Raw genomic sequence first — 15,573 nt, forward strand, 5'->3', positions numbered from 1 at the left:
AGTCCTCTTCTCCTACAAAAGACACCGAACCTCATAGAATATGCATAGTAGGAGGCTAAAGACAACAAACGACCCTAATACATACTAAAAAGCATAGGAACTAGGCTAGTTAGGGGACTAAATGTGCGTAAATAGGAGTCACACCAGGTATGATATGGGTGGCTCCTCTATGGCCATGAACACGGATGACTTTATCCGTGAGGCCGAGTTTGGAGGTGGGCATGAGGACGATGATGGTGGTGCGGACTCCGACACCGAGGATGCCTAGTAATGATGGCTACCCTTACTCCCATTCCAATCCAAATGTAAGTATGATCCCTTTAATCCAAATCTCCCATTAATATTTCATTTTCGTATGCTTTTATTTAGTATGAAAAATTGTATGTCATATAGTTGCATTTCATATAGTTGCATTAGATTTAAATATTTGTAAAATACATCACATATAGGATTGCATTCATATAGGCTAGCTTGCATCGTATTTCAATTTTTGCATTTAGTTAAAGCATGCATTGCATTCTATTCAAAAATAAAAAAAATTGAAAAATCACACAAAAACATGTTTTTCCATTTCAAAAATGCCTCCTAACCACACTTCATCCGTCATTGGATGTTGTAAATAATAAGTGTGGGACGGAGGCCCCAAAAAAAACAACAAGTTATATGTGTAGATACCCGTATTCGTCGATATTGGAATTTACAGAAAACCCGACAACACCCGATGATGATAGGACGACATGTATTCACTAGTTGGCATTGTCATTATTTGGAGTTAGTTTTGATGTAGAATGGGCGTCGTCAATGAAGCGTTTTATTAATGATATTTAATTTAAACGTTTTAATTCTTATTTAATTTAAATGATGTTTAAATTAAAAGTTTTAATTCATTTAATTTATTTAATTTGAATTTATTTTCTCAAGGTTATTTTATTGAAAATAAAATAAATAGTTGATTTGAAAAATCATTTTATGAGTGTATTTGATTTTAAAAATCATTTATTTTAATGTGTTGTTTGATATGAAAAATCGATTTCGAAAATTGAAAACTCGTTTTGATCACACATTTTGGAGCTCGATTATAGCTTGGTTTTTGAGCCCGTTTTCTTTACAAATTGGCACAAATCTCGAGTATACTAACCAACCTAGGCTTCTACCCATCCAACCCCAGTTCAAACCCCTATACCCACGTCCCAAATCCCGTCCCAAATCCCGTCCCAAACAGCCCCAACACAGCCCAACTCCTTCCCTTACCCGTATTTGCATAGCCCATCGAAAGCCCTTCTAAATCGAGTCAAACTTGGTCCAAACCCGCAACCCATCACCACCAACCCGTGCTCCACATTACCCAAAACAACCCAGCACCTAGCGCACCACGAAACCCTTCCACAAATCCATCCCAAACACGATACAGTCCACTTCCCCCTATTTTCGTTCAGCTTAAACCCGAGTCCAAAACTCACGTCAAACACCTACTAAACCCGTGCCCATTAACCCTAACCCATACCCTAGTATCCTACCTATACGGCCCTAGCTTAACCACCAAGAAAACCCCTCACAAAGCCTCTCAAACCCTCACGAAAGCTGCTGGACAACAGCTATGTGCAGTGCAGCCCGTCTGCCTCTCCCTCTTAAACCCTACTTTAACTCACTATAAATACCACCCCTCTACGACACATCTACACCTCTAAGCTCTCCATATATCCTACTACCATTAACAAGCCTCAACCTCCATAAAGAAACCCTGATTGCCTCTCAGAACTCTCGACAAAACCGAGACAACCAAACTGAGAAACAGTTTGTGTCTCTCTCGAAATACCATTCGTCCTCCCTCCAAATCTCCATTAAAACTCAAGTTTCTTGCTCCTAATTAACCATATAACATATATATATATATATTAGACAAATATTCACGAGCCAAATTGACCTCAAGAGCACACGAATCCCCTCGAAAAATAGTGTCATACACTCTGTTTTTGCGGCTTTTCTTGTATGTCTAGTTCTATTTGTGCTCGTTTGCGTGCCCAATACCTCAGAAAGAGCATCGTTTGTTTTAAGATATATGTTATACTCTCTTTTTAGTTTTCAAAACATCTTTCAAATCTAATTTTCATTGAGAAACGAGTGAGAAATTGCAGTTTGAAACTTACTGTCCAGATTTACCAAAAAACCTGATTGTTGTTGTGTTCTTCGTCGACGACGGCCCCTCGAGATAAAATCTACGATCGATTACGATCCAAGACGGTGTCAATGATACATGTAGGTTGAGGGTGCATCAAATCCTCCTTTTCTCCCTTTTATTTCATTTTTTTATGTTTGTTTTTTATAGTTCGTTTTGTATATTGTTTATCCTTATATATCCTTATATATCGTTTTTAGTCCGAGTATGAGTTAAAGTACCACCATGAATACCCGCGTTGACTCGATTTTAAAAGGTCTCACTCGCCAGTGGCGATTTTTCTCGCTCGTTTACATATCCACGTGTTCAAGGTAGGGCATTAATAAAATGAATATTGACTTTGTTTCTCACTTTTGACTCCTCGCTTGATTTGCTCAATTCGGCCTGCCCTAGGACCCTTTGCATGTTAATTCAACCTCTGATTGTTAACATATGACTCAATTAGACGACATTAGGTCGATTTAATAACCTAATTAGACATGTTAGGTGGCATCGACATAGCTATTAAAATTGATTAACCATTCAACTAATTGAATACATCTTTCTTTTCACTTGATTTCTCGCTAGCATAGGAGTGCGTGATTAGCACCTTCCTATTAACACTCGACGAGTAAGTGTTAATCTTATAATATATTGACCTAATCTGACCCTTTAGACCGTGTAGAATGCACACTTGCGCAACATCCTCTCAATCGAACAACATCGTCTTCTAACTTGTTTTTTAACTCGTTTTCTAATTCGTTTCGCAATCGATCTAACTAATGAATCTAATTTAGGACCTAGGTTTAGCCATATGGGTGCTCGTGTGGTCTTGCCGTGAGGCCGCGTGCTTGGTTGTTTTATTTCATCTTATTTTGTTTATTTTATCTTGGTTATGTAATTTGTAGTTTGTGTTGTAATTTAAAGAGTAAATTATCAATAACACCCACGCTTAATCCACTTTTTTATATTTACTCCCACGTCAATTTTTTTTAATAAATTACACCCAAGTTAATAGCTCAGGTTATAAATTGCACCCAATATCAGATTCCGACAACATTTCCGTCAAATTTCAAATTTATTGGGTTAAAACATTTATTTTAGGACGATTTTGCCCTTCTTCCTACCTTTATTAAGCTCATGTTTGTTTGATGTTTAAAATCTCATTCATTCCCTTCTTCAATCTTCTCTCTCATATCTTCCCCAATTTAATTTCCTTCATTGTGTTCCTCATCATCAAGGTAACTCATTCCCCATTGTTTTATTTCCGTTCATTGTGTTCAGTTTAATTAATTTGCAGTCAATAAAATTCGTTACTTTGAAGAATGAAGAACTTACCCGGAAATTAAGGTCACCAAAATTAACCTAATTTAATTCCCAACAATCATAAACCCATCAATTAGGGTAAAAAAATATTGAATACTTTCCAAGCAAAGATTAATAATCACACAATAAACTACAAACAAATACGAAAAAAGAAAAAGAAAGAGAACTTACATAAATTTGGAGATGGATGAACAATCTTTCAAATAAAGGAGCTCAATGATTCAAGGATTATGGAGATTTGGGGGGATATTTAGTGGAAAATGTTTAAGAGAAATATTTGGGGAAAGTCGAGGGAAAAATAGATTGAGGAGCTGAAATAGAGGACGTAACTCAAAAATCACACAAAACTTAGACTAATAGTCGGGGCAAATTTGTCATTTCATAATTTTTTTTGCCGGAAAATGGGGTTGGGTGCAAATTATAACCTGAGCTAATAACTTGGGTGTAAAATAAAAAAAAAAATTGACGTGGGAGTAAATGTAAAAAAGTGGATTAAGCATGGGTGTAATTGATAATTTACTCTAATTTAAATCTTGTAATTCATTTAGTATGTCTCGTTTTAATTGAGTCAAAACCTCTTCAAAAACCTTAGTCTTATTTGGTTAGATGGTTGTGCTCCAATTCATGTAAGGGCGTAGTAAATCGCATGTTGTTTAAAGCAACGTGGTCCGATTTATGCTAATGCAAGCTTTTGTATGTGACCTAATATCTAATTCGATAGGATTAAGCGGAAGCACGTACTACGAGGAGTGACCCAATAAGGCCGTGAGTCATGTAAGCCATGGGCCACCTCCCTTTTATGCACGTTTTCCTAAGCCGAATTGGCTATATAGGGTGCCGTGTATGGTGTCGTATATAGCATTGTATTTTAGATCGAGTTGTATCTTTAATTTCTTATTGTGCCGGCATGAAATGCATGGGTTATAATAGGATAGATCCCAACGGCTGCCCCATTCTTTTCAAGCCTTGTTTGTTTTATTTTGTATGTTGTTATATCAACCAACCCATATACTAAATTACAACTTTGACAAATTTAGTTTAGTTGCATCTAAATCGACATAGAAACATCACATGTTAGGGTTTATAAAACGATGTTTGCATATCATATATCGTAGTAGCTATGACCTTGATTGAAATGCAATACTTGACTTAGTAGAGGCCGTCATCGACGGGCGGAGTTAGGTGTCCTTATGGGCTTCCTAGCACGTACCCTCACCCCTTACTCAAGATCTATGGTTTGTGGATCCGTCTAAATACCATTGGATTACGAGAGTCATTCAAATCGAGTGATATAGGGTACAAGTCTTTATCTTTAATCACTCGTAGTCGATTGGTTTTATGCTTTTCGATGAAAGGTGTAAAGTTGACTTGAACGGTTCCAAGTTCCCATAAAACTTGGTGGCGACTCTAATTTGTCTTAATTCGATTCGAAGGAACCTCGAGTCGATAATGCCCCTGTGGATCCCGCGGACGCAGCTCCCGCGGGCGTTGTCCACAATTTGCTTTCAAAAAAATCACATAAACAACAAAAATATGTTTTTCATTTGAATTTCAAAAATCCAAAAATATGTTATTTTCTTTTCCGATTCTCTCCCTATACTTTGTTCCATTGAGGACAATGTAAATCTTAAGTGTGGGGAGGGAAATATCCACTTTTGTGCATATTGTTAATATTTGTATATATCCACTTGTATATATTTGAAAAAAAAATTTCAAAAATTTCCAAAAAAATAGATAAACCTTCAAAAAATCAAAAATAGTGCATTATTTTATATATGTGTGTTCGGCTAACAAAGTGGTATAGGTATATTGACAATCTAAGGCAAAAAGGAGACTAGAAGACCGCTTGGTATAGACGTTCTTATCTCTTTCTCCTTTTTCGTTCGTTCTCTTTTTATATTGTTGTATAATATGGAGGAGGATGGGATTTTGTGCCTTGGATGTTCCCTTTGGGAACTTGTGGATTGTTGATGTTGATGTGTTGCTAGGATTAATCAAACTTGTTGTACGTTTGTTTAATTTCCGCATGCATTTGTCCCATGTATTTATGTGCCGGTTTTTAATTATAATCTTGCACCTAGTTTGTACATAAATGTTTTGCATAAAATGTGGTCAAGGGAGGGAATTAAATACTCTAAGGATGAGTATGTTCCAATTGTGCCTTCCCCCTACCCCGTGGCTCGCACCCGTGACCACTTGGTTATTCATGGGAAAAGGAATTTGTCCAACGAGTGTAGACCGCCTTGTGAGACTAAAGACCGTAGGCTAGACCTAGGTCTCGACCTAGCTACTCATATGTGAGGATTAGAGCCTCCTAGGGTCTGTGCATTCATACACGACCCCCATTTAGGATTGTGCGTAGGTCTCTTCACGAGACATGTTATATCTAGACGCATAAGTGTGTCATTCCGTCCTTAGATCGTGAGTTTATTTCTTTTTATGCACATCTTATGAAACGAGTTTGTTTACATATACTTGAACCTCACATAGCCTAAATAAACCTTGTTTTCACCCTTGCATTAGTTCCCCTTTTGATTCACCCCTTTTTGAGGCTTAGCGTATTTCATTTGGCATAACCACAATACAAGCTACATTTCATAAATGACCTTCCTTGATCAAGAATAAGTCATGTTTGTAGTAGTGAGCTAGGAGGCGTCTTGGGTCCTAGTTAGGGGATGAAATATGCATTCACTTGGGTCAGAACATTGGTTTCTTTTTGGCATTTGCACATAAATAAGAGGTTTTGAATAAGAAATGAAAAACAAAAGAGAAAATTAGAAAAGCTTTGAAAATTACCAAAAAGAGAGTTTGTGATTGTAAATATTTGTTTTAGAAATAGAGAGAGAGCAAGCAACACCCATATTCATCATTTAAGGGGTAGAAAAAACCGTTGCAAAATAAAGGGCATATGATGTTTTTCCAAAGTGAGTCGGGTTTACACAATTTTAGCTTGATTTTGGGAACCAAATTCTTGTTAGGGTGTAGACGTTATCATTTGTTGAAATAAGGGGGGAATTTCAAGTTTTTCCAATTTGAGTCGGGTTTATGCAATTTTTGCATAGTTTTGGTAATCAAATCTATGTTACGAAATAGACGTGTCTCATGTGTTCCAATAAGAAGTGGGAAAAGCGGTATGTTGACTATTCTTGATTTGAAGCTCACATATCCAAACGTTGCTTGCAACAATCCCGTTTCATCCTTCTCCCTAGCCCGTTACAACCCTTGTTTCATATTATGTGCATCGTCCCATTTTTGCATCTCACTTGGTCATAGGATTGTCTTACACATTAGATTGCGGACACGTTTTAATGAGTCGTAGTAAGAGAATGTTTCGGCTACTTTTTGTACGCAAAAACACCCGTTCTTTAAATGAATGACGAGTGAAAACTGTGAGGATGTAGGGATGTCAGCGGGGCGGGTATAAGCAGGTATAAGCGGGTACCGCCCCGCACCCGCCCCAGTTAGGGCGGGTATGGTTACCGCTTTCGCGGGTGATGGGGCAGGTACGGGTACAAAAATTCCACCCGCCATCGGTGGTGGGGCGGGGATGGGTTTTACGTCATACCCACCAAATACCCGCCTACCCACCAATTATTAATAAAATATATATATATATATTATTACGACTTTCGATAATGTTATTTGTTGGAGTTAGTGTCCTCCACAATAGTGCGTTTACATAATAAATCTCATTAAAGGAGTTTCATCAGATATTTACTTATTTGATCTTCGTCAGTTGATTAACGTAAATCGATAACGGTTGGCTGACTAGAGTTTGACGTTATTGTCGTGAGACGGCGGTGATCAACTGACCCCTTTCGGTCACACCTAAAGGAACGAACCCCAATAGACAACTATTTAATTGTATGAGATACAATTTATTTAGTCCCTTTGATTTATAGACTAAAAGGTTAGTCGATTATTTTTAGAGAGATTTTGAGTTGCGAACTCGAGGCACGGACAGTTATTATTTAATTATGCGATAATTGAATAATAAATTTTGGGAGACGGGTTTTAGTTAATTAATTGTTAATTCACTAAAATAGTACTAATTGATTAATGTGATTAATATTAGTACGTAAATAATATGTGTAGCGGTACACGTATATTTACGGAGTGATTTGGACGAAATTAATTATGGAAGCATTTAAACATGAAACGATGTTTAAAATAAAATTACACGTATTTGTGCGTCAAATATAAGAACCGACATGGACCCGTAAATGGGCAAGTGGACCGTGTAAATGAAGTTAGTGGATGATCATAATCATTTCACTTTTACTTGTTTTTCTTCCATAAGTGTCATATGATCATTGTGCATATCATAATGTTTTTAGACAAAAATTGAAACAAATCCACTTCTATACACTACCCCTCCACCCGCCACTTTCCTATATACTCTCCAAATTGTTGTTCATTATTTTACGCACTTCATTTGTACATTTTGCACGTGAACAACAATTTGTCTTCCTCTCTCTAAAATTATTATACATCTTTACTAAGAAGTTAGTAATCAAATATTATTACTAAGAGTGTTAGTAATATTACAAATATTATCAAGGGAATAATTTTAACAAGTTTCTAATAAAATACTCGTTAGATTTTTGGGTTGAGTTCTTGGGTGCATATTGTAAGGAGATCTTCTCTTTGAAGATTTGTTAGGAGGATCATCCTTTTGTTATAAACTCAAGAACAATCAAGGTAGGAGATCTTGATTGTGCCCATATTACCATAAAATCAATGTAAGGAAATTGTTTTTCCTTAAACTTTCATTTTTATGTTTTTATATTTGCATGCATGTTACATAGATCACCATAATGATAAATTATGAGATAATTTAATTTTTATTAGAGAGTCTAATATAGATTTATGATCTTTAAAGTGGTATCAGAGCTTAGGCTTGTAATTTGCATGTTGATTTTAAGCATATTAATGAATTATGTGATAATTTATAAAAACTCAAAAATTCTGTTAGAAGAGGTTTTAGCACGAAATTTTTGGGGCATGCATACCTACAGATCTCAAAAGATTTGTGGTTAAGTTTGGTGATTTATGAAGTTATTTTGCTATTTTTAATGATTTTTGGTAGAAAACCAAGTCAAAATGTCGTATTTTAGTTAAAATTTGACTAAAACTAGTTAAAAGTTGATTCGGGCCATGGAATTTTTATGGTATTTCATGAATGTTTTCTAATGATTGTATGCAAAAGGTTGAAGGTTGGTTCGAAATTTTTGATATTTATTGATTTTATGAGATAAAAGTCGATAAAAGTGAAATAAATTAATCATAATTTTGAAACAATTGATTCTGCCCTTGATAAATTTATGTACATTTAAAAATATTATTTGAATATTAAAAGTGAATTTTAAAATGTGTTTTCACCTTGTTTTGATATTTATTGGTTTTAGTGGTTAAAAACCGATAAATATCGATCTTTTTCTTCATAAATTTTATCCGAATTTTTGGGTCTATTTTTATGACATTTTAGTGTTCTTGGGAGTGTTCCAGAATACTCAAAATTTTTGTTTCAATTTTTTGGGTAATTTTTCAATTATTTTGAATTTTTACTTAAATACTATGATTTTACCGATTAAATTAGCAAAATATCACCAAATCAAACTAATTATTCATCATAAAATTAGTGAGGACTAATTTTGAGGTTCAAAACATTTTGGACAATTATTTTGGACTTAAATGAGATTTAAGAGTTGATTATTGATTTTTACATTTTAAAAATCGATTAAATCCCCAAAAACCGAGATGGATACCAACGATTGATAGATAGGGCGATTTTGGCATCATATTACAGCATTTTAAGCATATTTATTTAAGTTGAATGAATTATTATCATTTATTTAAAGTATTTATCTTGTTGTACCTAGTATGGCCTAGTTTATTTTAATCGTTATTACCCGAAATGAATGAGAATATCGATTTGTTTGTAATTAAATACGATCTCGTATCGTCGATTTGTAATTAATTAATAGTTTTATTTATTTTATTAATTAATGTATAATAGGAATAGCTATGTAATTCAATTGTAATAGTTATTCTTACCGGCGTTTCCAAAAGACGGATTACATAAAGACGAAATCTTTTTTTGGAAGGTGTTCCAAATCCCACAAGAAGAAGCCACATTTGGAATGAAGAGGCAAGGGACCAAGGAGTTGGTTTCCGAAATGTAATGGACTAGTTTTTTATTAACTAGGTGGCCATACTAGGATTTATTCATATGCTTACTTGTTTGCTTGTTTTATTTTCGCGCATGCCAAAATCGCCATTCACATGCATTTTATCTTCGCAATTGTCAATTAACGTCATTTACATTCACCGACTTAGTTCAATTATAGGGAATTTATGACTAAATTGACAAGATCTCTCACATAACTAAAATTGAGATTAGCCTTACCAATTAGTAACACCTATGAATCTCTTGTTCATTAGAGCCACGCTCGCCCAAGCGGGTGTTCTCTTTTTACCTTGAGTAAGTAGGGTGGTAAGCGGTTATCACACGCCAAAATTGGTTGGACTCAACGGGATATAAAACGGTCTTGTGTTCCGGGGCTAGTAGATAGATTTAAAGAAATTCGTCGACCAAGAGTTCTAGAGGTAGAATTAGTCAAAGTGACTTACCGAATTTACACAATTATGGGATGTTTCGCCCAAGCGATGCTCATTTTTGTTTAATATTTGGGTCTTGGAATCATTTATATAATTTAGTGGAAGATAATTATATAAATGTTAAAACTTATTAAAGATGTTTCACAAGTAAAATTAAAACATTGAATGTTAATTTTTCCTATTTTTCGTTCTTTTTCATTAATGTACTTACTATGACATCGCGCACTTTATCCTCCTTTCATCCTCTATTTATTATTATACTCGTTTCGTTCTTTCATAGGAAGCGGTTTCTTTGAAAGAATTCGGTAGCAATGATTGGTAACATGATTTACTAATTCACCTACATTAGCTTACAACGATTTTTGCGATTATTATACAACTTAATTAATGTCCATACATATTAAAAAGGGGTTTCATGTTGCAAACTCATATTACGAGTTTAAAAGGAAGTCACATTTTATCAAGAGAGTCTTGATTTCGGAAGCGACACCTCCGTCATGAAGATAAGATACTAGCTTTAATTACTCAAGAGTAATTCAAAAGTTTGCGAAAAGAGTTTTCAAAAGCACTTATAATACTCCAATATGATACCGTCAAATGGCTCACTTCGAGAAAGGCCAAATTGTTTGTTTATGCGCTAAAGAGTTTAGGTATATGATAACAATTGAACGGTTAGTTAGTCCAATTTCACAAGAAGTTGAGATTTGCCACATGTTGCACTCACTTTATAGTAATTCACTCTTACTAAGTGTATAAAATATCACGAATGACTTGAAGAGAGGTCTTCATAAGATTCATTTTTGCTTGTTGAAGCAAAGAGGAATGTAAAAGTGAGTGGGAGTTAAGAAGAAGTGACCCTAGATGTATGCGATAGGGCAAAATTGAAGGAGACATATACTCAAAGGATAGGCTAGTTCCACTAGCTTGGTATGAGATACCAAGTATGGATCATTTCTTTGTAAAGAAGTTTACATGAATTGATAAAACGTAAGACGTCTAGCATAGGACATTTTTGTATCGAAATGGTGCTAGAGTAGCAATGATTTGGATAGGGACAAATGTACCTAAATTTAGTTTTAAAAGAATGTAATCATCTATGTTTATACATATAAGGCATCACTCATGTGATTTAAAACAAAAGGTTGTACCTACTCCTATGATAACTTGGTGGTTGGTTTAGACCACTCAAGTTAGAAGAATTTTACATTCTTCACGAAAACTAAATATTATACTATCTTGTAGGTTTTAAATGTCTCTAATTCGGTGAACCCAAATTGATCAAACCTCAAGTAAATTCGTTTAAACGAATAAACGATAAGCACATCGAACAACCATTTGATTGATAATCTTATGGCGTGTGTGCATAAATTATTTTTTCTTTTGCAGAAAAGAAAAACAATAGTGAGGTGATTGACCATATACATACGGATGTGTAAGGCCGATAGTTGGTTATAAATATACTTCGTTAGTTTTACCGTAATGTTAAGTAGATATGAAAACCTCGTATCTATTTAATAAGACATAAAAGTGATTTTTGAAACGTGTTATATTTTCAAAATGAAGTAGTAAACCAAAAGCACGTTAAGATCAAGATGTTGATCGGAAGTTTCAAAGTAATGACTTTGAAGATCAAATGGGTAATATCAAGTAATGACCTTGATAATCACTAAGAAGATTGTGAACCAGTTCACATAATACCTTCTCCTTGGGGCACCATAGAGTATGGTGTATTCAAGTATATAAACCGAACTTTATGAGATATAGTTTGAGGTTTTTTGCATTTTTTGTAAGCTATTTTCTCACTAAAAGTTTAAAACCCGACTATAATAGCCTAAATGACTCCATATGAGATATGGATAGGGAGAGTCCCTAACTTGTCTTTTTTATACATTTGGGATCATAATGTTTATGTTCAGAACCAATTTGTGTATTTGTGAGGTTATCCAAAATTGAACCACTTGGTTTTTACTCCTCCAAAACGAGAACAAAAAGTTTGTGGCTCATAATACTGTCTTTCCAGAAAGATTTTCATTTTCTGGAAGATAGAGTGGGCGAAATTTAGAACTTACGGAAGTCCAAGACCCACAAACTGAGTGAAATGAAAGAAGACGTTCTTTATTGTGGCTCAGTGGTTATAAGGAGATAATTTTGCGATAATATTGCGTTACTTTTCAAAAGTGACAAATCTTAAACCCTCATCAAAGGCTTTTCTATAGTATGAACTCTATGTGATGGCGTGTCAGATCACCATGCAATTCGAATTGATCTCCTTTCACACGATTCGATAAGGAAGGAAACACGAGATGTTTTAGAGACTTGATTTAAGGTGAATACTTTGGTAGGTTACCTTGATCTTGTCGTAAAGGTTAGATAAGATGTTTAAAATTTGGGTTGGTTATAGAGAGTTTGTGACAACCCAAATGCCTTTATCAATTCATATATTCTTAGCAATATAGCCTCTCATGAGGATGAGATTCGGCAAAAGAATAACGAATTTTTTTCCTTGGGAGAAATTTTGTTGATCTTGTCAATGCTAAGAAGCCCAGATGGTTGAAAGATCCCTTTTGTGATCTATATACGTCAAAGAGTTTGAACTTTGGGTTCAATCATGTAGTCTATCAAAATTGTATTACTCGAGTGTCGAGGTACCATGATGATACATGGAGTTTAGTGGGAGCTAAAGTAAGTTTCTTAGTCTAAATATGTGCTTGACATATTAGTGACTAGAAATGTAGCTAAGGTGATGTTTCTTAGTCTAAGTATGTGTTTGACATATTAGTGACTAGAAATATTCTCGGGTGAATATTTGAGAGCAGCATGGCGCATCTGAAACATCCGGATCTAATGAGATAGATCTCAATGGATATTATCATTTTAGTCAAGAGACTTATGTGATAAGATTCTTGACTCGTTCAAGTTGTTGAACAATTAATATGATCTCTTGTGCTTCCGCTGCAGGATCTATTAAATATGCTAAAAGCTTCTCTCGTCGGGACTTATCATATTGAGAATATGAGAAGTAATTACCAATCATTTCCTAGTGAGTGTCACTAGATGATTATCAAGAGCATGCTTGAGTACTTGAGAAGCACTGAGGATTTACTCTTGTAGTTTGAAGGAATTTATGAATTTCGTGTAAAAAGGGTTACACGATAGCATTCCTATGCTTATAAGATGTTATGGGCCTCGTTAAGGAATGGTTAGCATGTAATAATGTCATGTGCATAAAGAATAATATGTATAATAAGTTATACATATGTGTATAAGAAGTTATACATGTATAAAGCAAACATTTATGAGGAGTCATACATAAAAGATGTCATATGAAGGATGTGTATGTATAAGTGTTGTACGTACAAATCATGAACGAAAGCTAAGTACATTACAACATCCGATGTTTTAAGAGAGATAGTTGATAACTAGAATTTAATAGGACTAGAGTATTTCTGTTAGCCGAATATCTTATCCCAATAGACTGTGAAAACAGTGGGAGTGTTTGACTGGCTTTAGAACCAGAGTCTAAAAACTTGTTTAGACGTGTACTTAGAAATGCTCTATGTGATGAAAAGATTGCATAGAACAAAGGAAAATAACAATGGAAATTAGAGTGATGCAACTGTTGCTTATCCTCTAACCAAAGCCGTAGGCATAAGGTAGACATGATGGTTATGTCATCTCAATGTGAATTGAGGAGTATACCTTAATTTCTAAAGATCGTTATGTAAATATTGGATAGAGTATTGATATTTACATAAATGATAATTGCATTCATTGTTAGAGTTTCTTTAAGAACTCAATTATTCAGTTTGACTGAAAACATTGAATACCTTGTTTATCTGAATAAGTTGTGGAGACAATGTTGAACACTATTCAAGTGAACAAGATGAACATTGTATTTTGTCCCTGGTCACTTAATGAGGTGACGTCTCGGAGTGACTAGATTGTAAGTCGATTGATGGTTGTTCAATACCATAAGGTCATACGTGATGACTAGTCGATTACATCGACGGTGTGTGTGACACTTTGCGGAACAGTGACCATTTAGAGAGTCCCTAAGTGGCAGGGATCTCTAGGATGTTCTAATGAGTCGATTCTTTTGACTGGAGACTATTTTCTGAGCAAGTGTAGTTTCCGAGTGACTTTGGTTTTTGTCCTAGGTCGTGCCGTGAAAGGAGGCCAAAAGGGTATGTTGGGGCTGGTGTCCTTTAAAGTTAGTGCAAGGACTTATAAATCTCTAAAAGGATCAAAGGGTATACTTTTGTATCATAATCAGTTGGTCCACGTTTATCAATAACGGTTGGCTTGCTAGATAAGTTTGACGTGATGGCGGTGATCGGTCCCTAAAAGTCACACCTATAGGATACGTTTGAGAGATGTGACGGTATGAAAATGCAGTCATGTAGATGCCAAATTTGACTAACCTGAGTTATTTGACTAATAATTAGTCAAAATGTGATGATGAGATATTTTATTTAATACGGATTAAATAATAATGGCTAAGAGAGATTAATTCGTAAATTGAATATAAGCGTTTTATATTTAATTAAATGTATATTGAATATAATTATACAATATCGTCTTTGTCGGACTATATTAATGTTTCAACTAATCCGTATTATTAGTTGATGCTTTAATAACCGATAACCGATGACGATTTATAACAAAAACCGCGTCATATACATTTTAGCGATTTGCGAACCAGACCATGAGCTAAAACTAAAAGGAAGTGGAAGCCCACTTCCCTAGGTAGCCCATGTTGAGAGAGAACAAAAGAGAGGTTCTCCTCTCTTTTGTAACCTAATTATCATTTTGCAAAACAAATTAGGGTTTTGAGAAAATTGCCTCTCAAAATTCGGATCTCTCATTCACAAAACAATCCTCTCAATATTGCAAGGCAATTAGAGGATTCATTCTAGCACAAGGGCATTTCTCGGACAATCTTGGGTGCATCATTTAGGAGGAGATCTACTTTGATCTCTCATTGCCAATTTGCACTAGGACCGAAGGTTAATTCTTATCTTTATCGTTTCATTGTTGTTTTCGTTTATGACAATGTTTCACATATTAAATTTAGGTTATAATCCTTAAATTTAATGGGTTTTATACGGATATTACCCTTCAGGGTATTTACTAGGTCATGGTGATTTGTATTGTGCAATAGGATAGATAGGGCATACAAGAATTGTCCACCCACGTTGGATAAACTATATCTCAAGGCCACTCGAGGAGTTAATGACTACAAATGCGTGGCCACGCTCGGAAGTAATCTGTGAGAGATTTTTCCGGTCAGGTAGTCACACTCCCGATCGAGAAAACCACTCGCGATATGTTCATGTGCAAGTGCGACCTGAAAGACACCTTGCATTGAGTGGGAGATTAAAACGGACAAGAGAAGTGGTAGCGCACACCTTGTGTCGGACAAGTGGGAGATTGTTGGAGTTAGTGTCCTCCACAAGAGTGCGTTTACATAA

This window comes from Silene latifolia, unplaced genomic scaffold (assembly GCF_048544455.1).
Source record: "Silene latifolia isolate original U9 population unplaced genomic scaffold, ASM4854445v1 scaffold_243, whole genome shotgun sequence".
NCBI classification, from domain to species: Eukaryota; Viridiplantae; Streptophyta; class Magnoliopsida; order Caryophyllales; family Caryophyllaceae; genus Silene; species Silene latifolia.